This window comes from Microcaecilia unicolor, chromosome 1 (genome assembly GCF_901765095.1).
Source record: "Microcaecilia unicolor chromosome 1, aMicUni1.1, whole genome shotgun sequence".
Classification (NCBI taxonomy): domain Eukaryota; kingdom Metazoa; phylum Chordata; class Amphibia; order Gymnophiona; family Siphonopidae; genus Microcaecilia; species Microcaecilia unicolor.
Window position 1 is genome coordinate 316,724,601 of NC_044031.1, and position 25,001 is coordinate 316,749,601.

Here is a 25,001-nt window from a genome sequence, read left to right on the forward strand (position 1 = left end):
AAAGAACTCCTCATGGGAGGGCTGAGACCGAGCCTGCTTCGATACAGAGGAACCATGTCCTTGAGATGGGTGTCGAGGTGTGTGCTCCACTCTCAACTCTGACGAAGCTGCCTCCACTAGCGTCGAAGGGGTGCCAGCATGGATAGTTGTTGACACCGGTGTCGGAGACCTCACCGCAGGCTGGGGGCTTGGCGGGCAGCAGCTAGAGGCATGGTATTTATTTATTAGGATTTTTTTTAACGCCTTTTTGAAGGCATTCACTCAAGGCGGTGTACAATAAGAATAGATCAAACATGAGCAATAGACAAGTATAGTAGCACCCCAGACACCAGTGCACTCTTGTAAAAGCCTTACTATGTGCTCATTGAGAGAAGCCATTGGGAAAGACTGGGGTGTCTGGTCACAGACAGGCTTCTAAACTGCTGGGGTCGAAACATGTGCCGGGTCCTGGTTGGATGGAGACCTGTTGTTCGGCACCTCTGTATGGGGGGAGAATGGTCTTCATGGTACCGACGCTTCTTGGGGACCATGGGCTCCTCGGAGCTCCCAGCATTGATCAATTCCGATTCTTCTTGACCTTCACCCAATGCTGTTCATTGACACTTCTCAGTGCCGACGAGGACGACATTGAATCCTCAAGTTGCCTCGGATTCAGTTCCTATACTGACTGATCCCAGGGGCCCTGCATAGCATTTGACATCGAGGCAGGTGGAGACCCATTCATTACTGGCCTAGCAGCCATATGGACTGAAGCATCTGATGCCAGAGCAATTCTCAATCTTGAGGATTTTGACCAGGCCCCAAAAAGTTCATCTCGCTGAGCCTCTCTGGCCAGCTGGGTTCTTTTCTTCATACGAAGACACAGAACACAGCTGGAAGGGGTATATATAAGTATACAAGTATTACATACTAGGACAGACCGAAGGTCCATCAAGCCCAGCATCCTAGTTCCAACAGTGGCCAATCCAGGTCACAAGTACCTGGCAAGATCCCAAAATAGTACAATATATTTTATGCTGCTTATCCTAGAAATAAGCAGGGTAATTCCATGCCAAGTGGTCTAAAATTAAAAAAAGTTCCCACCATCATGTTCTCCAATTTTGTCTGTTGCACGAGTCAGGTATTAAATGAAGTTTCCCAAAATTTGAGGTCTCTAACTGCCATAGTTGCAGATCTAGACCCCCTTTTCTGAAAGGTTGTCAGTCCATGAGTGTGTGACATTTACCAAAATGCCATTTTTGGGGTCTAATAAAATCCAAACACATTTATAAGAATGGCTAAAAAATTCAAATCCTGTACAGTTTTTGATGCTAATTCCTTTGAAATACATTTTAACATTATGGATGCAAAATCCAGTCAAACAAGTTGACTCAAAGTGTGCATCAAAATTGGTTGTGACTCATCGGAACATATTTGGACCAATATTCAGACCACAACAACTTCCATGCAAAGAAAGATACGGACTTGAAATTTTGAACAAGCATTATGCTTGTGCTGGATATAATTCTGCCAGAGTTTCAACTAACCAGCATCTATAACCGCTCTGCAGGATCTCTTCAAAGTTGGCACTGTCAGCACAAATGGTAAAATATACCAAAATTCAAAGCCAATTATTAAAAAAGAGTCTGCCTGAATCAGCTTGTGAACAGTATCATCTGAAAGAGAAAATTGTGCTCTACAACACTGGTATGTTTTTGTTTTGCAACGCCACCATTAAGTTGCCATTTACTCAGGTCAAAGTATGTTATATTTTGTGTGCGCAATGTATTGCGTTGGTCCATGATGGCTGAGCCATTACGGGTTATCACATTAAAACCAGCATCCCCATCGCCATAGGGTACACGCCCGATAGCCATGCAGTAACAGCCACGGGTGGGTATCTTTACTGCAGGATCCCAAGCCTGATTGTGGGTTTCTTTACTGTAGGATCCCAAGCCTGATTGTGTGTTTCTTTACTGTAGGATCCCAAGCCTGATTGTGTGTTTCTTTACTGCAGGTTCCCAAGCCTGCCTTCTTCAGTTACTTCACTGCAGGTTCCCAAGCCTGCCTTCTTCAGTTACTTCATCATTCTGAAAGCATCATTGATCTGCAAGAGAACAGTTTCAGGGAAATTATATTGCCGACCAGATGGTGTCACTGATGGAGCTGGAATAACAGCAATGATAAGTTGTTCTGGGATCCAGCAAGTATCGCGTCTTACCGGCCAATAAAATGAAGTAGCGGGACCATGAGGATGCATAAAGCTTATGAAAGCATCTTTCTGTGCAACTGACGTTTCACAAACGTTTCCAATCCACCATAACAGCGCACAATAAACGATTGGACAACGAATAAAATATGAATGAATAAATATATCAATACTTTTAAGTGACTATTAAGACTCAATTTCCTAGAAATGAAGAAAATTAGCGCATCAAGTGTACTAAATATAACATACTTTGACCTGAGTAAATGGCTACTTAATGGTGGCATTACAAAACAAAAACATAGTGTTGTAGAGCACAATTTTCTCTTTCAGATGATACTGTTCACAAGCTGATTCAGGCAGACTCTTTTTTAATAATTGGCTTTGAACTTTGGTATATTTTACCATTTGTGCTGACAGTGCCAACTTTGAAGAGATCCTGCAGGGCGGTTATAGATGCTGGTTAGTTGCAAATCTGGCAGTATTATGTCCAGCACAAGCATAATGCTTGTTCAAAATTTCAAGTCCGTATCTTTCTTTGCATGGAAGTTGTTGCGGTCTGAATATTGGTCCAAATATGTTCCGATGAGTCGCGACCAATTTTGATGCACACTTTGAGTCAACTTGTTTGACTGGATTTTGCATCCATAATGCTAAAATGTATTTCATCGGAATTAGCATCAAAAACTGTACAGGATTTTAATTTTTTAGCCATTCTTTTAAATGTTTGGATTTTATTAGACCCCAAAAATGGCATTTTGGTAAATGTCGCGCACTCATGGACTGACAACCTTTCAGAAAAGGGGGTCTAGATCTGCAACTATTGCAGTTAGAGACGTCAAAGTTTTGTAAACTTTGTTTAACACCTGACTCGCGCAACAGATAAAATTTGAACAAAATTGGAGACATGATGGTGGGAAGGTTTAGACCACTTGGCATGGAATGACCCAGCAGTGGATTTCCCCCAAGTCCATTTCAATAATGGCTTATGGACTTCTCTTTTAGGAAGTTATTCAAACCTCTTTTAAACCCCACTAAGCTAACTGCTTTTACTACATTCTCTGGCAATGAATTCCAAAGTTTAATTATACATTGAGTGAAGAAATATTTTCTCCAATTCATTTTAAACTTACTACTTTTTAGCTTCATTGCGTGGCCTCTTAGTATTTTTCGAAAGAGTAAACAGTCAATTCATGTCTACCCAAATACTTGAAGACACCAGAAATGAGTGTCTTTGCCACCTATTACATGCACCAGGTATGGCACTTAAAGCCACTGGGAACCTTTGATGATGTGGAAGGGAAAACAGCCATGGCCAAATCAAATGGCTCGATGATGCTAGAAAAAAAGGGGCAAAGCACTCAAAAGCATTAGAGGAATAAGTCCCGAGTGAAGCTGAGGCCTAAGAGAGCCTAAAGAGCGCGAAAAAAACAAAGAAACTTAAAAGTGGGGGAAAAGAATACCTGAACCAATAAGGGACTAGAAATAAGGTGAAAAAAGAAAAAAAACAGGAGAAAAATCTCCTAAAGAAGGCATTATTTGCTTTGAAATAACATGCATCAGATGATGTGAGGAGCTGCAGAAAGCACGTCCTCTCCTCACAATGGATGATAAGAGACTGATGGTCCCATTCTCTCATGTAAGCAGGGGAAGGCACTTGTGCATGTGTGATGAAGATGCGTATGTTAAAGCAATATTAGCTTTTTTATGCTTCATATTGGACGACGTGGATGACATTACCCACATGTGAGAATATGGCCTACTTGTCCTCAGAGAAATATTTGTTATAAAAATTAAATATTTACCTCTAGAAGGTAATCTACTTTTAATAAATCTTAATGGTAAGAATGTATTTTATAATTAATGAAATGATTAAGACTTTTGTTTAAGGGTGAAACAATGATTCCCCTGTCTCCTCCCATTATGTACTTGTTGTTTCAGCTGCTCTGTCTGTGCTGATACTTCTCTGTGCTTAATGCTTTGCCTTGGGAGGAAGGCTGCTGGTTTGGTTGCTTATTAAAATTCAAATTATTTTGAAATTAAAGATTTATAATAAGAGTCTACAAGAATTAATTACAGGAAAATAATAAGCCTGGGGAGCCATTATCATGGAAAATGAGTAATAAGTATGTGCATTGTAATATTAGAAGATTAAGGGTTTCCTGTAGGTCAGTGGTTCCCAAACCTGGTCCTGTAAGCACCCCAACCAGTCAGGTTTTCTGGATATCCATAATGAATATTCATGAAAAAGATTTGCATGCAGTGGAGGCAGTGCAAGCAAATCTGTCTCATGAATACTCATTGTAGATATCCTGAAAACCTGACTGGCTGGATGCCTCCAGGACCAGGTTTGGGAACCTCTGCTGTAGGTAAATGATGATAGTAGCAGAACTGTTTCCTACACATTTTTTTATCTAACTGATTTAAAACCAGTATTTTTAAGCCTAAGATATTTCTTGTCCTAAAGAGCTATGAACAAAAGGTTCGTTTTTGAACCTTTGTCTTCTGAAGGATAGTGGACTATTGTTCTGTATTTTGTGTGTGGGTTCTGACATTCAGAATAGTGTTTCTAGTAATAATTTTTTCCCATTTAAATGTAGGGTAAGTGAAAATAGTCATCCCTGGAAAATTGCATTGATCTGAACACTGGACTAATGACCCTATTGCAACACTGAAGATGTGGCTATCAGTACCTTGCAATATTATTAAATCATCAAATATTTCAACTACAAATTTGTTAATAAAATATGGTTTATGAGTTTGCATCTCTGTTCTATTTGAGTTTGTTTTGTTGAAATACATCATTGCTAAAAGGATTTTACCTACTCAGAGTAAAATTGAAAAGAGAAGATGTAAAGGCTTTTTGATTCAGGCCACAGCCCTGGATTCTTTGGTGTCAGAGACATCAGTTGAGGTCTACTGTCTAATGGGATCAGCAAGATTTTGGTATACTGCAGAGATGACATGCTTACATACATGGAGGAAGGGGGAAAGCTGCTGCTTTTGAGGTGAGATCTTCTCAGCCATAGCGTATCACTGATGGTTACTTTCAGGTGAGATTTTCTTTCAGTCCTGTGAGGATACTTAAGTGATTGGAATTTGTTGCATATTCGTAACCTGGACTGAACACTGTTAGAGACAAAATCCTGGGCTTGATGAACCTTGTTCCTAAGTATGGTTTATCTTATGTCCATCACAGATTTAACATCTCCCACAATATCTTCTGAGGATAAGCAGGCCATATTATTCTCATATGTGGGTGATGTCATCGCCCAGGGTGGAATGCTTTTACAGTGTAGTGCAGCTTTAAGAGCACATAGTAGTGTCCCCACTGCGCATGCACGAGTCCCTGCACATGCACTGCCGCGAGAGCATGGGACCACCAGTCTCTCTTCATCCACCATGTGGACAGAATGTATTGCTTGTGGCTCCTCACAACAGTATCTGGCATGTTGCTGCTTTTTGAGCTCTTTTATGCCTTCCCTTCCAGTATTATTTTTGCTCGATTTTTGCCTTTTTCTTTTTTTCGAGAGATTTTCCTTCCCTCCCCTTACAGTTTTAGTTATTTTTTCCCCACTTGTTTTATCATCATTGAGTCATTTGATTTGGCCATAGCTATTTTTCCTTCCGTGTCATTGAAGGTTCTCAGTGGTTCAAGCACTGTACTCGGTGCAGTCGGACCATCTCTGGAATAGACACCCATTCCTGGTGTCTCCAGTGTTTGGGGCCCAAAAATAACCCTACCAGCTTTCTTGTTTCCCTGTGTATGCAGAAAAGAACATGGTTGTCCAGAGATGCTCAGAGAAATAACTTTTTTGGAGCCGGGTCCGAATCATCGACATTGGCATTGGCGCATTCACTAGCATCAGGTGCATCGGTTTCTATGGCCACTAGACCCATGTTCAACACAGAGTGGATGTACATCGAGGAAGTCTCTACTTGTCTTGACACTGTCCATTGTGCTGAGCCCCCAGGACCAGTCAGCATTGAATCCCTCATACCAACACCATTGAGGTGTGAGGATTCAGTGCCATCCTTGACACAGGGCTGTCGATGCTTAGCATCGGGTGAAGGCCAAGAAGCACACATATCGATCCCCAAGAAGTGTTGGCACCAGGAAGAGCGCTCCCCCTCCAATGAGGAGGTGCTGATGCTGTAGTCTCCATGCAGCTGGGACCAGGTACCTGAGTCAATACTGGCAGTTCAAAACCTCCAGCGAAAGGTGTTTTCCTTCATCTGGAAAAAAAGACCCCCGCGTGTTCGAAGGGAAGTTATGTACCAACCTAAAGAGCGAGGGGGGGTGGGGGTCCCGTCTTTTGCCCTATATTTCCAAGCAGCACATTTGAGGGCCATAGTCACACGGTTCACGGACGTGGGGAATATTGGGACGCAGATAGAACAGGGCTGGATGGGACCCTTTCCGCTTAGGGCCATTCCCTGGCTGGCTAAACAGGAGTTAGAGGAATTAATAAAACGATGCCCACCATTGATACAGTGGCCCTTGCTTACTTGGAGTAAGGTCCGGGAGCGCTTTTTCCCGGTGCGCAGATACTTCCGCCACATGTATCTTAGATTTGCTCCTCATTTTGGGCCAGGCAGGGAGGACACAGCCTATTGCAGTTGGGAGAACATGGGATTATGTACATTAGGCCAAATGTGGGAGGAAGATGGGACGCTGTCTTTTGAAGAGCTTCGTAGGGAGCACGGGCTGTCCCCCTGCAAGCTTTCCAGTACTACCAAGTGCGAGACTTTCTAACCCAGCGGGCAAAGGGAGAACTTAGCCTAGCAGAAACAAAGGTAGAAAATGGATTAATGAAGGGGGGAGGCAGGGGTAGCATTTCACGACTTTATGCAGCGTTACTTCTATACACCAACCCAATAGAACATTATCTAAATAAATGGGATGATGCCCTAGGGGTAGCATATACGTTTCCCCAATGGAAATTAGCATTTAGATCCCTGCTCAAAGTTTCAGTCTCCAGCGCTATGGTCAAAAATGGCCATAAAATATTATACAGTTGGTACTATACTCCACATCGTATTGTAAAAATGTTTTGCACTGGCTCAGCTAAATGCTGGCGACAGTGTGACACTACAGGTGATATGACTCACATCTGGTGGACCTGTAAACATGCCCAGGCCTACTGGGGAGAGATACTGAAATTCCTACATGAGGTCACTGGGGTGAGTTACCCAATGAAAATGGACCACTGTTTACTGCATTTCAAACCTAAAGGAGTCCAAAATTCAATACATCAATTTGCTGGCCAAGTATTTGTGGCCAGCAAGCTGGTCCTGGCAGCAGCTTGGAAGCAGCCCGTGCTACCTGGTCTTTCGAGAGTCCTGCAGAAACTGGACTACATTGGCCTGATGGCTAAACTCACTGCGCTGCGGACCGGTCGATTGATGCAGCACCAAAAAATCTGGAAATCTTATGAACAATGGCAGTCCTCACAGCGCATCCCTGGACAGTAGCGGATAAAATGCAATGCTGGAATAGATAGAATTACGAGAACACTGAAGCAGGAAGGGAGGGACGGGGGGGGAGGGAGAGGGGGAGGTTAAAAGAACACGTTCAGACGTGACAGGAGGGAAACAGTCATGGAAATTTTTGGCTAGCAATTTGGTTGTATTGGAAACGTTTTCCTTACTGCCCTGTTTGTACATGAAAATAATAAAATAAATGGTTAAAAAAAATACTGGCAGTTCAGCAGCCTCTCTGAATAGATGCCCTAGCCCTTCCCAATGCTGACACTCGATGAACACTTCCGGGCCATTTTCCAGGAGCAATTGGCGTGCATACTGCAGCAGACTGCATTGGCATCAGAAGTGCTTGCACCAGCCATGCCTCTTCCTGCTGTCTCGTAAGGCCCTTAGTCTGTGATGAGATCACTGATGGGGGTGCCGTGTGCAGTACTGGCATCGACAGCTGCCCATGCAGGTACCCCCTCAATATCAATGCAGGAAGTTTCAATGGAGTCGAGGGTGGGGCCTACATTTTGACACCACTCCAGTCAAGGACCAAGTTCCTCACACTCGAGGCAGGCTCGGTCTTAGCCCTCCCATGAAGAGTTTTTTGCTGGGCATTTGATGAAAAACCTAGATACTTCTCAGGGGAGGAGTCCTATGGTATCCCATCTGATCCCTCTCCACCAGAAGAGAGACAAAAGTCTCCACCTGAAAGTCTCTCCTTACCCTGCTTTTGTCAGAAAAATGGCAGCTGCCATTCCGATTCATTTAGAGGTGGAGAATGAGACCAGGGCTGAGATTTTTGAGGCTCTGAACTTTCCTCCTAGAAAGACTGTAACTGTCCCGCTTCACAAGATTTTGCGTGATGTTTAGATGAAGAACTGGGAATCCCCTCTGTCGGTATCTGTCCTCCCCAAGGAAATTGATACCATGTATCAGATCCAGTGTTTCCCTGGGTTTGGGAGGCCACTGTTGCCTCACTCCCTGGTGGTGGAATCTGTGCTCAAATGATCAAGAGGTTCCAAAGACTTTGCATTGGTGCCCCAAGCAGAGAAGTTCAAACTCTGGACTCTTTTGGGTGGAAGAATTGTCAGGTTTCAATGCTCATCTCCGTATACAGTCATACCAGCTCTATATACATCTCTACTTGTGGAACCTGCTCACAGTATGACTGATTTTGGCGGATTCTCTCCCACCGGAGCAGGCCAAATCGCTTCACCAGGTGCCCAAACAAAAGGCTTGTCATAAATTCCTATCCAGGTGTACTTACGATACTTCTGATGTGGCATTCAGGATTTCTGCCCAAAATATAGCGATATACAGAGTCTCATGGCTGCTTATCTCGTTTGGACCCAGTGGTCCAGAAGAGGTTGGAGAATGCCATGTGCCAGAAGGATAACCTATTTGAGAGAAGATGGGAGAGGTCACAGACCTCATAAAGAAGCACACATATATATCGATACTCATTCCCACCGGACATCTTTGGCACCCAACTCATTAAGGAGGTTTTTGGGCAAGTCAAAGAGAGGTCCCTACAACTTTCAGAGGCGTAGGTACACTCCTCCTTCTCGCCCTCCTTAGCAGCTTCCATCCCAGCATGCTCGTTCTTGTCAACAGCGTGTGCCTAAGGCCCAGCTGTCCAGTCAAAACAGGGGACGAGTTTTTGAATGGCTCCAGCAGTGTATTGCCGCCATATCAGTGACCATGCCAGATGACCTACCGGTGGGAGAGAGGCAGTGTTTTCCCCAAGAAAGGTGGCTCCTTGTAACCTCTGATCGGTGGGTTCTCCAAATAGTCCGTCGCAGTTACATCCTACATTGGTTTCAAAGACCACCAAATTGCCCTCTGAGAGCAGCTTGCTTCAGCTGTCATCACAAGGAAATACTTGAAGAGGAACTCTCCAGCCTTCTGAAGGCCCATGTAGTCAAACCCGTTCCACTAGGGGAAGAAGAGAGAGGATTTTATTCCAGGTACTTCCTTGTCCCAAAAAAAGACAAGGGGGGTGCGTCCCATCCTAGACCTAAGGGCCCTGAACAAATTCCTAGTCAAAAGTTCAGATCTATTTCCCTGGGTGCCCTTCTTCCGCTGATTCAGACTCAAGATTGGCTATGCTCTCTGATACCTACACTCGTATCCCGATACTTCCAGGCTACAGGAAGTATCTCATCTTTTGGGTGGGAACACATCACTTTCACTACCTCATGTTGCCGTTTGGCTCGCATCATCTTCCAGGGTTTTCACCAACTGTCTAGCAGTAGTCGCAGTGTTGCTACGCAGACTGGGAGTCCATGTGTTCCCCTAGCTGGATGATTGCCTCGTGAAGATCATGTCGATGGAAGGTTCTCAGGAGTCCATTCCGAGAACTATTCGGGTGTTAGAGCTACTACAGCTCAGGAGACAGATCTTCAGATCAACCTTCTGGAGCTGCGGACAATCTGGAACGCTCTAAAGGCTTTAAGAGATCGGCTGCACAACCAAATTGTACTCATTCAAACAGACCAACAAGCAGTGGAGTATTACACCAACAAGCAGTGGAGTATGAGATCATACTCTCTGTGTCAGGAGGTTGTCCAGATGTGGCAATAGGCTGTCCAGAACTGGATGGTTCTCAGAGCCACATACCTGGTGGGCAAATACAACACCCTCGCCGACAGACTGAACAGGGTCATGCAACCACACAAGTGGTCACTCAGCATGGGTATTGCCCACGAGATCTAGTGTGGGGCACCCCCTCGGTGGATCTCTTTGCAACTCCTTTCAATCACAAAGTCCCTCAGTACTGTTCCAGGCTTGGCGCGCATGACAGGCTAGTGTCAGATGCCTTCCTCCTCCACTGGATTGGATTGGATGTGGAGAACAGCCTTCTGTGTGCCATTCTCCCATCCCTCTCGTGGAGAAGACTTTGCTGAAACTCAAGCAAGACCAGGGAACCATGATCCTGATCCCAGGCAGATCTGGTTCCCTTTTCTTCTGGAGTTATCCTCTGAAGAATCTTGGAGATCGGAATGTTTTCCGACCCTCATCATGCAGAACAAGGGATCTCTTCTACATCCCGCCCTCCAGTCCATGGACCTCACAGCCTGGATGTTGAGGGCTTAGAATTTGCTTCTTTGCATCTTCCTGAAGGGGTCTCCAAGTTCTTGCTGGCGTCCAGGAAGATTCCACCCAGAGGTGTTATTTTTTCAATTGGAGGAGGTTTGGTGTGAGGGCAAACTCTTGATTCTCTTTCTTGCCCTACAAAGACCCTGCTTGAATACCTTCTGCATCTCTCTGAGTCTGATCCTTAAGACCAACTCTGTAAGGGTTCACTTCAGTGTAATTAGTATGTGGACGGTAAGTGTGTTTCTGGATAGCCTTAAGTTGCTCACTTCATGCTGTTGACAAAGCCCCCTGTCAAACCTCCGCCTGTGTCTTGGGACCTCAGCGTCATATTCACCCAGCTGATGAAAGCTCCTTTTGAGCCACTTGATTCCTGTCATCTGAAGTACTTGACCTGAAAAGTTTTGTTTTTGGTGGCTGTTACTTCAGCTTGCAGGGTCAGTGAGCTTCAGGCCTTGGTAGCTGATCCACCTTACACAAAATTTCATCATAACAGAGTAGTACTCCACACTCACCCTTGGTTCCATCTGAATCAGTCTGTTGTCCTTCCATCATTTTTTCCCAAGCCTCATGCTCTTCCTGGCGAAAGTGCACTGCACACCTTGGACTTCAAGTGAGCATTGGCTTTTTACTGGGAGTGGACTAGGCCCTTCAGACAGTCACCCAGCTTTTCGTTTCTTTTGATCCCAACAGGATGGGGGTCACCATCGGGAAACGTACCATCTCCAGTTGGCTGGCAGATTGCATTTCTTTCACTTATGCCTATGCTGGGCTGGTTCTTGAAGGTCATGTCAAGGCTAATAATATCAGAGCCATGGCGACATTGGTAGCCCACTTGAGGTCAGCCTCTTTAGAAGAAATTTGGAAGGCTGTAACGTGGTCTTCAGTCCCCACATTCACATCTCACTATTGCCTTGCGCAAGATACTTAACACAATAGTCAATTTGAACAGACAGTTCTGCAGAATATGTTTGGTGTCTAGAATCCAACTCCACTTTCCTAGGCACATTTTGTTTTATTCCTTGCTGCACTCTCACTCAGTATGTATATATAGTTTCAGGTTAATCACTGTTTTAACTCGCCATTCTAAAGTTTCAGTTGTCCTACTGTTATTGTTTTTGGTGAGCCTGGTAGCTAGGGATTCCCAGATGTGAAAATAATATGGCCTTGTCCTCGAAGAAAGTGAAGATACATATCTGTAGCAGGTATCCTCCCACCTTCCCTTGGAGTTGTCTTGTATAGCTATTGTACTATATAGGTGGTACCATGCTCTCGTGGCAGGCAGGAAGGCAAACGTGCATATGCAATTGGGACGTCACATGCTCTTAAAGCTGTCCTACGCTGTAAAAGCGTTCCACACTGGGCAATGTGGATGACATCACCTATATACAAGAATTAATTTGCTTGATGTCCTCTGAGAATACGTGCTACAAATAAGTATTTTCACTTTAACAGGTAGCCTTGACCTTCACAGTACCCACTCTAGAATTATGGTGGAAGACTTATTTCCATTGTAAGTCCAGACCTCATATCTTAGGTTGACTAGGTATTAGAAGCATAGAAAATGACAGCAGATAAAGGCAATATGGCCTATCCAGTCCACCCATCCATACCATCTACTAATCTCTACTATCCCGTCCTCTCCCTTAGAGATCATCTCTGCTTGTCCCACACTTTACTGAATTCAGATACAGGCTTCATCTCCACCACCTTCATTGGATGCAGCACCTCCCGGACAGCTGCAAGAGCCATTTTCACCAGGAGACCATTCACACATCCACCACCCTATCCATAAAAATATATTTACTCTCGTTTCCCATTCACCTTCATCCTATGCTCCTTTGTTCCAGAGCTTCCTTTCAACTGAAACAGAGCTGCCTCCTGTTCATATATGCCAGAGATGTATTTAAATGTCTCATATCATCATAACACTGATATCGAAATCTTCTTCGACAACCTGGACCTAACCTCGGGTGGATACCCAGCTCACCGAATCTGGTCAATATTTAATCCACTCACCATCGAATCAGTCACACAAGCGACCCGCAGGTTCGCCAAAACCCACTACAAACTGGACACATGCCCCAGTCACCTACTTAAATGCGCCCCCAACCGATTCTTAGAAGACCTCACATCCTACCTGAACTTCATGTTACAACAAGGCTCCTTCTCCAAGGAATATAGCAAAATCCTACTTACCCCAATACCTAAAGATACTAAGAAAAAAAACAAATGATCTCACCAACTACCGACCAGTTGCACCTATCCCTCTAGTAGTAAAATTGATGGAGAGCTTGGTAACTAAACAGCTCATGGAATACTTGGACAAATTCTCAATACTTCACGATTCACAATCAGGATTCTGCTCCCACCATAGCACTGAGACTGTACTAGTTACTCTCCTGGCCAAATTCAAGCAGGAAATAGCCATAGGTAAAAGCATACTCCTCCTCCAATTTGACATGTCGAGCGCATTCGACGTGGTAAATCACAATATATTACTGAGACTCTTTGACCACATTGGGATTGTTAGAAATGTACTCAACTGGATCAAGGGCTTTCTTACCACCAGAACATACCAAGTAAAATCGAACTCAAATATATCATCACTGTGGAAAGCAACCTGCGGAGTACCTCGAGGATCACCATTATCACCAATACTTTTCAACATGATGATGATCCCACTGGCAAAGTCCTTGTCCAATTGAGGTCTCAACCCATTCATCTATGCAGATGATGTCACAATATACATTCCCTTCAAACAGGACTTGACAGAAATAACCAATGAAATTAATGATAGCCGTAACATCATGGACTCCTAGGCAAACTCACTCCAACTGAACACTGAAAAAGCACATTGCCTCATCCTTTCATCACACCACAACAAGTACAAACCCGCAACTATAATTACCCCAGGACACACACTCGCTACCTCAGAAAGCTTAAAAATACTCGGTGTCACACTCAATCGGAGCCTCACACTAGAGAACCAAGTAAATACTGTAATAAAGAAAATGTTCCATGCAATGTGGAAACTCAAACGAATAAAACCTTTCTTCCGAGGGAAACTTTTCAAAACCTAATACAATCAATGGTCCTAAGCCATGCAGATTACTGTAACGGAATCTACATGGGATGCAAAGCACAACTCCCAAAAAAACTCCAGTCCGCCCAAAATACACCCTTGCACCGTCCATCTCCCGTCCCACAAGGCGTACCAATCCCCAGCCCTGGCTGACCCCTTGCACCCGATACCTTCGCTCCTGCGCCCGTTCGGCTGAACGCCTCTAGAGGAAATCTCGCACCTATACTGATTTCATTGACTACAAATTCATGCTATCCTCCTTCCAGTCCTCCCTATTCCTCGCCAAACAGGACTATTACACCCAATTGACTAATTCCCTCAGCTCTAACCCTCGTCGTCTCTTCGCCACCCTCAACTCCCTCCTCAAAGTGCCCTCCGCTCCCACCCACCCCCTCACTCTCTCCCCAATCTCTGGCTGACTACTTCTGCGACAAGGTCCAGAAGATCAACCTCAAATTTACCACCAAACCTTCTCCTCCTCTTCATCCTATAACCCACTCAACCATCCAACCCAGGCCTCCTTCTCCTCTTTTCCTGATATCACCGAAGAGGAAACCGCCCATCTCCTCTCCTCCTCAAAATGCACCACCTGTTCCTCAGACCCTATCCCCACCAACTTAACACCATCTCTCCTACTATCACCCCCCCCCCCCCCCCCCCCCCATCTGTCATATCCTCAACCTCTCTCTCTCCACTGCAACTGTCCCGGACACCTTCAAGCATGCTGTAGTCACACCACTCCTCAAAAAACCATCACTTGACCCTACCTGTCCCTCCAACTACCGCCCCATTTCCTTCCTACCCTTCCTCTCCAAGATACTTGAACGCGCCGTTCTCAGCCGCTGCCTTGATTTTCTCTCCTCTCATGCCATCCTCGATCCACTTCAATCTGGCTTTCGCCCTCTACACTTGACAGAAACGGCACTATCTAAAGTCTGCAATGTCCTGGTCCTCGCCAAATCCAAAGGTCACTACTCCATCCTCATCCTCCTAGACCTATCTGCCGCTTTTGACACTGTCAATCACAACTTACTTCATGACACACTGTCCTCTTTTGGGTTCCAGGGCTCTGTCCTCTCCTGGTTCTCCTCTTATCTCTCCCATCGTACCTTCAGAGTACACTCTCATGGTTCGTCCTCCACCCCTATCCCGCTCTCTGTTGGAGTTCCTCAGGGATCTGTCCTTGGACCCCTTCTTTTTTCAATCTACACCTCTTCCCTGGGCTCCCTGATCTCATCTCATGGTTTCCACTATCATCTTTATGCTGACAACACCCAGCTTTATCTCTCCACACCAGATATCACTGCGGAAACCCAGGCCAAAGTATCGGCCTGCTTATCTGACATTGCTGCCTGGATGTCCAACTGCCACCTGAAACTGAACATGGCCAAGACCGAACTTATTGTCTTCCCACCCAAGCCCACTTCTCCTCTCCCTTCACTCTCTATCTCAGTTAATAACACCCTCATCGTCCCTGTCTCATCTGCCCGCAACCTCGGTGTCAATCTTCGACTCTTCCCTCTCCTCTGCGCATATCCAGCAGATAGCCAAGACCTGTCGCTTCTTCCTCTATAACATTAGCAAAATTCGCCCCTTCCTCTCTGAGCACACCACCCGAACTCTCATCCACTCTCTCATTACCTCTCGCCTTGACTACTGCAACCTACTCCTCACTGGCCTCCCACTTAGCCACCTATCCCCCCTTCAGTCCGTTCAGAACTCTGCTGCACGTCTTATCTTCCGCCTTGACCGATATACTCATATCACCCCTCTCCTCAAGTCACTTCACTGGCTTCCGATCAGATACCGCATACAGTTCAAGCTTCTCCTACTAACCTACAAATGCACTCGATCTGCAGCCCCTCATTACCTCTCTACCCTCATCTCCCCTTACGTTCCTACCCGTAACCTCCGCTCTCAAGACAAATCCCTCCTTTCAGTACCCTTCTCCACCACCGCCAACTCCAGGCTCTGCCCTTTCTGCCTCGCCTCACCCCATGCTTGGAACAAACTCCCTGTGCCCATACCCCAGGCCCCCTCCCTGTCCATCTTCAAATCATTGCTCAAAGCCCACCTCTTCAATGTCGCCTTCGGCACCTAACCACTATACCTCTCTTCAGGAAATCTAGACTGCCCCAACTTGACATTTCGTCCTTTAGATTGTAAGCTCCTTTGAGCAGGGACCGTCCTTCTTTGTTAATTTGTACAGCGCTCTGTAACCCTAGTAGCGCTCTAGAAATGTTAAGTAGTAGTAGTATATATGGTAAAATACGATTCAAAAGTGCCAAACCCCTACGAAAAAAGCTGCACTGGCTCCCAATCAAAGAACGGACCATCTTCAAAATCTGCACCTTGGTACACAAAATCATCTACGGCGTAGTACCAGGTTACATGATAGACCTAATAGATCTACCAACCAGAAACAGAATCAGATCATCATGATCATACCTAAACCTACATTATCCAAACTGTAAAAGACTAAAATACAAAACAACATACGCATCCAACTTCTCCTACATAAGCGCACAATTATGGAACGGACTCCCAAATATGATGAGAACAATCCATGACCACTTAAACTTCAGGAAATCACTCTAGACTCACCTATTCAAAACAGCCTAGCCCAATGATCCAACATAAAATCCCAGCACCCAGCGACACAGCATAACTAATGATCGTACTGCACAATTTATAATCTTTACCTCTTTCGACCCCTTGATACCTGATCCAAACCTACCTCATCTGATCACAATATAACTTTGTATCTGTTACCAACCGAATTGGCAACAGCCTCTAAGGTACTGTGTAAGTCACATTGAGCCTGCAAATAGGTGGGAAAATGTGGGGTACAAATGTAACAAAATAAATATTATATCTCCCCTCTCCTACCCATCTTCTAAAAGTACACATATTAATATCTGTAAGTCTGGGCCCACACATTTTTTGATGAAGACCATTAACCATTTTAGTAGCAGTCCTGTGGATATGCACCATTACTTTTTTAATTTTTAAATGTGCAGTCTCCAGAATTGTACATAGTACTCCAAATGATGCTTCACTAGCAACTTATACCGAGGCACTATCAACTCTTTTTTTCCTGTTGGATATTCTTCTGCTTATGCACTCAATCAGCCTTCTGGCTCTTGTTACCTCTTGTACCTGTTTGGACTCTATAAGGTCATCAGATATCATCTCCAAGTCTTGCTTTTCTTTTTGTTCATAGAGATACTGCATCCCCTATATTGTACTGCTGTCTCAGGTTTTTGCTGCCCAAATGTATGACCTTGCATTTTTTTAGCGTAAAATTTTGGCTGCCAAATTCTAGACCATTCAAGTTTAGCTAGATCCATCCTTGTGTTATTCACCCCATTAGGGCTGTCTACTTTAATATAGATTTTGGTATCATCTGCAAAGAGGCAAACCTTACCAGACAACCCTACAGTATTGCTTACAAAAATGTTAAAAACCAGACCAAGAACCAATCCCTGTGGCACACACCACTGGTGACACCCCTGTTCTCAGAATGAACTCTGTTTATCACTGCCTCCATTGTATGCAGATAGATCTTATGTGTATTCATTGGGGAAATCTTGAAAACCTGACTGGGTTGGGTCCTCAAGGACAGAGGTTGCCCACCCCTTTTGTAGAGAATCCAGGATCCAAAAGACTGCAACAGAAATGTTCCATTCAATATCCAGCATATTGAAATTACCTGTTAGTAGTAGTTCCCCTTTCTTAGCTATTTTGTGAATGTTCTCAATTAAATCTGTTCATTTTATCTGCTTGTAAAGGAGACCTGTGTATCATATCAATGTAAATACATGTTCGATACCTCTTTCCAGATTAACCAATAGTGTCTCTTCCTTACCCTGTAAGTCTTGCAGTTCTGTTGCTTTAATGTTATCTTTAGTGTCACTGCACCTTCCTTTCTTCCTACTCTGCCCTTTTTGAATAGATTATAGACCAGTGTAATTACATCCCAGTCTCAGTTCTCTGTGAAAGCTATATCTCTATGATGACCACTAAATCCAAGGCATCATTTTCTATTACAGCCTCAATATTCAGAATTGTATTTCCTATAATGTGGGCATTAAGACACACAGCTTTCAAAATGTTGCCCTTTTTTTCCTTTTCTGTAGAGGTATTTGTTTTGCTTTCCTGGGGAGGTCATTATCCACTATAAAAAAAAAATGAAGATACATACCTGTAGCAGGTATTCTCGGAGAACAGCAGGCTGGACATCATCACGCATGGGTTGTTGTCTGCGACGGCCCAGGACACTGGAAATCAAACCAAAAACTTTGAAAAGTTCCAGACGTGGTGTGGCACGCATGGGGACAACGCACTGCGCATGCGCGAGTGACTTCCCGCCCACTTCCCTCAGTTTTATGAAAAGCAAACGAGAAGAAGAACAACTCCAGAGGGGAGGACGGTGGGTTGTGATGATGTCCAGCCTGCTGTCCTTGGAGAATACCTGCTACAGGTATGTATCTTCATTTTCTCCGAGGACAAGCAGGCTGGACATCATCACGCATGGGGAATCCCTAGCACCCAGGCTCACTCAAAACAATGAACATAGGTCAATTGGGCCTCGCAACGGCGAGGACATAACTGAGATTGACCTGAAAATAAACACAACTAAGAGAGTGCAGCCTGGAACAAACAGAAAAGGGCCTAGGAGGGTGGAGTTGGATTCTAAACCCCGAACAGATTCTGAAGCTCCGACTGCCCAAACCGACTGTTGCGTCGGGTATCGTGCTGAAGGCAGTAGTGAGATGTGAATGTGTGGACGGAAGGCGACGTTGCAGCCTTGCAAATTTCTTCAATGGAGGCTGACTTTAAATGAGCCACTGATGCCACCATGGCTCTAACATTGTGAGCCGTGACATGGCCCTCCAAAGTCAGCACAGCTTGGGCATAAGTGAAGGAAATGCAATCTGCTAGCCAATTGGAGATTGTGCGTTTTCTGATGGCAACTCCCATCCTGTTGGGATTAAAAGAAACAAACAGCTGGGTGGACTGTCGATAGGGCTTTGTCCGCTCCACGTAAAAGGCCAATGCTCTCTTACAGTCCAAGGTGTGCAACTTGTCCTCACCAGGGCGGGTGTGTGGACGGGGAAAAATGTTGGCAAGACAATTGACTGGTTCAAATGGAACTCCGACACCACCTTTGGCAAGAACTTAGGATAAGTGCAGAGGACTACTCTGTTATGATGAAATTTAATATAAGAAGCATGAACTACGAGGGCTTGGAGCTCACTGACTCTACGAGCTGAAGTAACAGCCACCAAGAAAATGACCTTCCAGGTCAAGTACTTCAGATGGCAGGAATTCAGTGGCTCAAAAGGAGGTTTCATCAGCTGGCTGAGAACGACATTGAGATCCCATGACACTGATGGAGGTTTGACAGGGGGCTTTGACAAAAGCAAACCTCTCATGAAACGAACAACTAAAGGCTGTCCAGAGATAGGCTGACCTTCTACACGTTGATGATAAGCACTAACTGCACTAAGATGAGCTCTTACTGAGTTAGTCTTAAGACCAGACTCTGATAAGTGTAGAAGGTATTCAAGCAGGGTCCGTGTAGGACAAGAAAAAGGATCTAGGGCCTTGCTGTCACTCCAGACAGCAAACCTCCTCCATTTAAAAGAATAACTCTTTTTCATGGAATCTTTGCTGGAAGCAAGCAAGACTCGGGAGACACCCTCTGAAAGGCCTAAAGAGGCAACTTCTAGGTTCTCAACATCCAGGCCATGAGAGCCAGAGACTGGACGTTGGGATGTAGAAGCGACCCCTTGTTCTGGGTGATGAGGGTCAGAAAACAGTTCAATCTCCACGGTTCTTCGGAAGACAAGTCCAGAAGAAGAAGAAACCAGATCTGACGGGGCCAAAGAGGTGCTATCAGAATCATGGTGCCGCAGTCTTGCCTGAGTTTCAGCAGAGTCTTCCCTACTAAAGGTATGGGAGGATACGCATACAGAAGACCTGTCCCCCAATGTATAAGAGGCATCTGACGCTAGTCTGTCGTGGGCCTGAAGCCTGGAACAGAATTGAGAGACCTTGTGATTGGTCTGAGTGGCAAACAGATCCACTGAGGGGGTGCCCCACGTTCAGAAGATCTTGCGAACAACTTCCATATTCAGTGACCACTCGTGAAGTTGCATTATCCTGCTCAACCTGTCGGCCAGACTGTTGTTTACGCCTGCCAGATATGTGGCTTGGAGAAACATGCCGTGCTGAAGCGCCCAAAGCCATATCCTGACGGCTTCCTGACACAGAGCATTCCAGATCGCTCGTAATTCCAGGAGGTTGATCTGAAGATTTGTTTCCGGAAAAGACCGAACTCCTTGAGTATGAAGCCCATCTACATGAGCTCCCAACCCCAGGAGGGATGCATCCGTGTTCAGCACTTTTAGTGGCTGAGGAATTTGGAATGGACGTCCCAAGGTCAGATTGGAGCGAATGGTCCACCACTGTAGGGAATTGCAAAAATCGATGGAAAGATGGATGACATCCTCTAGATTCCCTGTAGCCTGACACCACTGGGAAGCTAGGGTCCATTGAGCTGATCTCATATGTAGACGTGCCATGGGAGTCACATGAACTGTGGAGGCCATGTGACCCAGAAGCCGAGCTGTGATCTGTTGAGATGTTCGAGCTGAGGACACTAAGGCTAGAAGATTGTCTGCCCTTGCCTGGGGAAGATAAGCTCGAGACGTCCATGTGTTCAACAGAGCTCCTATGAATTCCAACTTCTGTACTGGAATCAGGTGGGACTTGGGATAATTTATGACAAACCCCAGCAGCTCGAGCAGTTGAATAGTAATCTGCATGGATCGTAGAACTCCTGCCTCCGAGGTGTTCTTCACCAGCCAATCGTCGAGATAAGGGAGCACATGCACTCCCAGGCTGCGTAGTGATTATGCGACAACTGCCAAGCACTTTGTAAAGACCCTGGGCGCAGATGCTAGACCAAAGGGTAGTACACAGTACTGAAAGTGCTGAGTTCCCAGTTGAAATCGGAGGTACATCCTGTGACTTGGGAGCACCGAGATGTGAGTATAGGCATCCCTTAAGTCCAGAGAGCATAGCCAATCATTTACCTGAATCATGGGAAGAAGGGTGCCCAGGGAAAGCATCCTGAACTTTTCTCGAACTAGGAATTTGTTCAGGGCCCTTAGGTCTAGGATGGGACGCATCCCCCCTGTTTTCTTTTGCACAAGGAAGTACCTGGAATAGAATCCCAGCCCTTCTTCCCCTGGTGGTACGGGTTCGACCGCATTGGTCTTTAGAAGGGCGGAGAGTTCCTCTGCAAGTACCTGCTTGTGCTGGGAGCTGAAGGATTGAGCTCCCGGTGGGCAATTTGGAGATTTGGATTACAGATTGAGAGCGTATCCTCACCGGACTATTTGAAGAACCCACCTGTCAGAGGTTATAAGAGGCCACCTTTGGTGAAAAAATATCAACCTCCTCCCAACAGGTAGATCATCCGGCACGGATACGTTTACCGCAGCTATGCTGCTGTGGAGCCAGTCAAAAGCCCGTCCCTTGCTTTTGCTGGGGAACCGGAGGGCCTTAGGCGCACGCCGCTGACAAGAGTGAGCCTGCTGAGATCGAGCTTGAACAGGCTGTCGAGAGGTAGGAGTGTACCTACACCTATTATAGGAATAGGGAGCACTCCTCCTCCCTCCAAAAAACCTCCTAGCGGAGGAGGAAGTAGCAGAAGGCGGCCGGCGGGAGAGAGAATCCATTGCATCATGATGCTTCTTGAGGGTATCGACCATATCCTCAACCTTCTCCCAAAAAGATTATCCCCCTGGCAAGGAACATCCGCCATTCGCTGCTGGGTCTTCTGATCCAGGTCCGAGACACGCAGCCATGAGAGTCTGCGCATCACGATACCCTGAGCAGCTACTCGGGATGCAGCGTCAAAAGAGTCGAAAGCCCCCCTGGCCTTGAATTTTCGACACGCCTTCTGCTGCCTGACCACCTGGTGAAAAGGTTCAGCAAGCTCCGGAGGGAGAGCTTCAACTAAACTAGACAGTTGCCTCACCAAGTTCCGTAAGTGAATGCTCGTGTACAGCTGGTATGTTTGGATCTTGGTGGCGAGCATTCCAGCCTGATACGTACGCCTCCCAAAAGAATCTAAGGTCCTATGCTCTCTGCCCGGGGGCGCCGAGGCATAGTCTCTAGTACTCTTGGCTCTTCTGAGAGCAGAATCCACCACCATAGAATCGTGAGGAAGTTGGGCCTTCACCATCACAGGCTCACCATTCTGTACTGGGACTCGGACTTCTTGTTTACAACTGAATTAGAGAGAGGGCAAGACCAATTCCGCAACATCACTTCCCTGAGTGTATTGTGCAGGGGGGCCGGTGCAACCTCTGCAGGTGGAGAAGGATAATCCAGGACCTCGAGCATCTCAGCCCTGGGCTCATCCACAACCTCCATGGGAAATGGAATGTCCTTAGACATTTCCCGCACAAAAGATGAAAAAGTAAGACTCTCAGGTGGAGACTGACTTCAATAGGTGGAGTAGGATCAGAAGGAAGCCCACAGGAGTCTTCCTCCGAAAAATACCTGGGGTCTTCCTCCTTTCCCCATGAACGCTCCTCTTCGGTATCAGACAGAAGCTCTCGAAGAGCAGCCCGAACTCGAGCCTGTCTCGACTTCGAGGATCCACGTCCTCGTGGAGGATGTCGAGAAGTCAACCCTTGCCTGGACTGCGGCGAAGCTTCCTCCACCGACGTTGAGGGAGTCGACCTGGGTGGCAACCGGCTCTGGTACCGCAAGCGGTACTGAAGGCGGGGACCTCCTCACAGGAGATGGGCCAGATGCCGTCTCAGCAATAGGAGCGGGAGGCGCAAGCACCTCCGGTACCAAAGCAGATGGACGGAGCAGTCCTTCCAGAATTTCTGGAAGAATGGCCCGGAGATGCTCATTGAGACCTGCCATCGAAAAAGGCTGGAGGGCCGGTGCCAGAAACTGAGGAGGCTCGAGAGCCGGTACCAGGCTGCCAGATGACCGACGCATCGGTACCTCCTGAATGGCGGGTGATCGGTCCTCCTGGCGCCGACGCTTCTAGGGTGCCGACTCCCTCAGCTCCCCGGAGCTCTCGGTAACGTGTCTGGAAGGAGATCAATGGCGATGCTTCTTGGCCTTCGCCCGATGCCCATCATCGACACTCGGTACCGATGAGGAGGACGTGGAATCCTCACGCCTCCTCAGGGCCGGGTCCGACTCAGGTCGGTCCAGGGGGGCCTGCGTAGCAGTAGGCCTCGAGATGGGTGGAGACCTGCTCGATGCGTCGCTGCTCCCAGCTCGAACTGGTTTCTTGGCAGCTATTACCTGGACTCTCAGTGCTGCTTCCCTCAACGTTGACGCCGATGCCGCTGACCTCGGTACCGATGCCGACGTTAAAGGACCGAACCAGTCCGAAAAAAGTCTCTCACGTTGAGCCTCTGGAGACACCACATGTGAGGGTCGGTAGATGAGATGGTCCGGTTGCAGCGAGTACAGCACTTGAAGCCGCTGGGAGTCCTCGTTGACATGGACAGGAAAATAGCGTCCGCAAAATCAAACGACTCAATTGTGCCACTTCAAAGGCACAAAAAGAGGAAAAAAAGACGCGGCCGCAACGAAAAAGAAAGGAAACGTGAAAAAAATGAGAAAAAATCTAAAAATTAAGGGAAAAAACTTTTTTTTAAATTTTGAAGAAAACTAATGAAAAAGAAAAAAAAGGGTGTGATAAATGCGAAAAAAGCGATCTGGACAAAAAAGACGAGGAGCAACGAAAAACACCACCCCTTCGCAGTCAGGAAGCGGGCGTCACAGGCGGGAAGTCACTCGCACATGCACGGTGTGTTGTCCCCGTGCGCGCCATGCCGCTTCTGGAACTTTTCAAAGTTTTTGGTTTGATTTCCGGTCTCCTGGGCCGTCGTGGACGACGACCCATGCGTGATGATGTCCAGCCTGCTTGTCCTCGGAGAATAGGTAATAACAGAACAGATAGAGGATTAAGTTAGAAATTATAGTGAGGTCAACAGATGTAAGTGAGAGAAGCTACCTAATGATTATTGCAGTGAACTCAGATCCTGGGGAAGTGGGTTTGATGTGCACTGCATCTCCTTGTGACCCTGGGCAAGTCACTTAACCCTCCATTTCCCCAATTACAAAACAAAACAAAAATCTTAGATTGTGAGCCCACTGGGGACAGAGAAAGTGCCTGCATATAATGTGTACAGCGCTATGTACATCAAGTAGCACTGTAGAAATGATAAATAGTAGTAAGCACCAGAGTTGAAATTTGCCAGTAACACAATAGGATGATATCGGCAGAAACATTATTTAACTAAAAGTATGTTAGTACAAAAACCACATATATAGTAGCACTTTATAGGACAGGTGTTGCAAGCCATAGAAATAAAAAGGTAGATATTCAGTGTGGGAAAAGGGGTAGTAGAGGCTCCTTTCCACTTAAACCATGCAGAGCATGCCAGGAGCTAATATTTAGTGGCACTTAACAGCACCCTGGTTAGTAGTGGGGTGGAGTCAGGGAAGAGTAGGGAGTTATTTGGGCACTGAAGATACTCAGTATGGGTGCTCACATAACTAACCAGGCAAGTTGGGCTGTATAAAATGCAGTTCAAACTTTGCCTAATTAGGTATATGGGTACAACTTCAAGTTATCAGCTGTACTTGCATAACTTGGGAAATGCTAGTGATCCGGATATTCAATGTTGATGTCTGGATATGGCCTGACACTTAATATCCAGGTTGAAGATAGCTGGCGGCAATCAGCATTTTAAAAAACAGTCGCTGATTATTGACCCATATAACTATCAAATAATTAGAGTATAATTTTTTTTATTTAACACACAATAGTTGGGAGAATTAAAAAAAAATCATGGAAAGAAATGCCTGCATCCAGCAGCAGGTTTTCAACAGTGCATAGAATATTCACATTCACATAGGTAATGTGCGGATAAGCTTTGGCAGTCAGTGTAGGAGTGAGGTTCTGTAAAGTTGAACAATAAGTAAAATATCTTATATTCCAAGCCGGAAGGGATGGGGTCTGTTGTGTAAGAAATAGGAGCCACTAAATCACAAAACCAGTAGGGTGTGGAAATACGAAATCGCTGGATTATAAACACAAAAGATTTC

General features: G+C 45.9%; 1 protein-coding gene across 6 annotated transcripts in view; it reads left to right on the top strand.

The window, feature by feature from the left end:
• The window catches only part of PRPF4B (pre-mRNA processing factor 4B), a 201,507-nt gene extending 196,580 nt beyond the window's left edge, over window positions 1–4,927 (top strand). For 5 of the 6 annotated variants that reach the window (XM_030208674.1, XM_030208675.1, XM_030208677.1 and 2 more), the window contains one exon: window positions 4,786–4,927. The gene's annotated coding sequence lies outside the window, so the exon portion shown is untranslated. Of the gene's footprint in view, window positions 1–2,033; window positions 2,203–4,785 lie in introns of those variants that run through there. The other variant, XM_030208676.1, reaches the window with a different exon arrangement.
• Window positions 4,928–25,001: the final 20,074 nt, after the last annotated feature.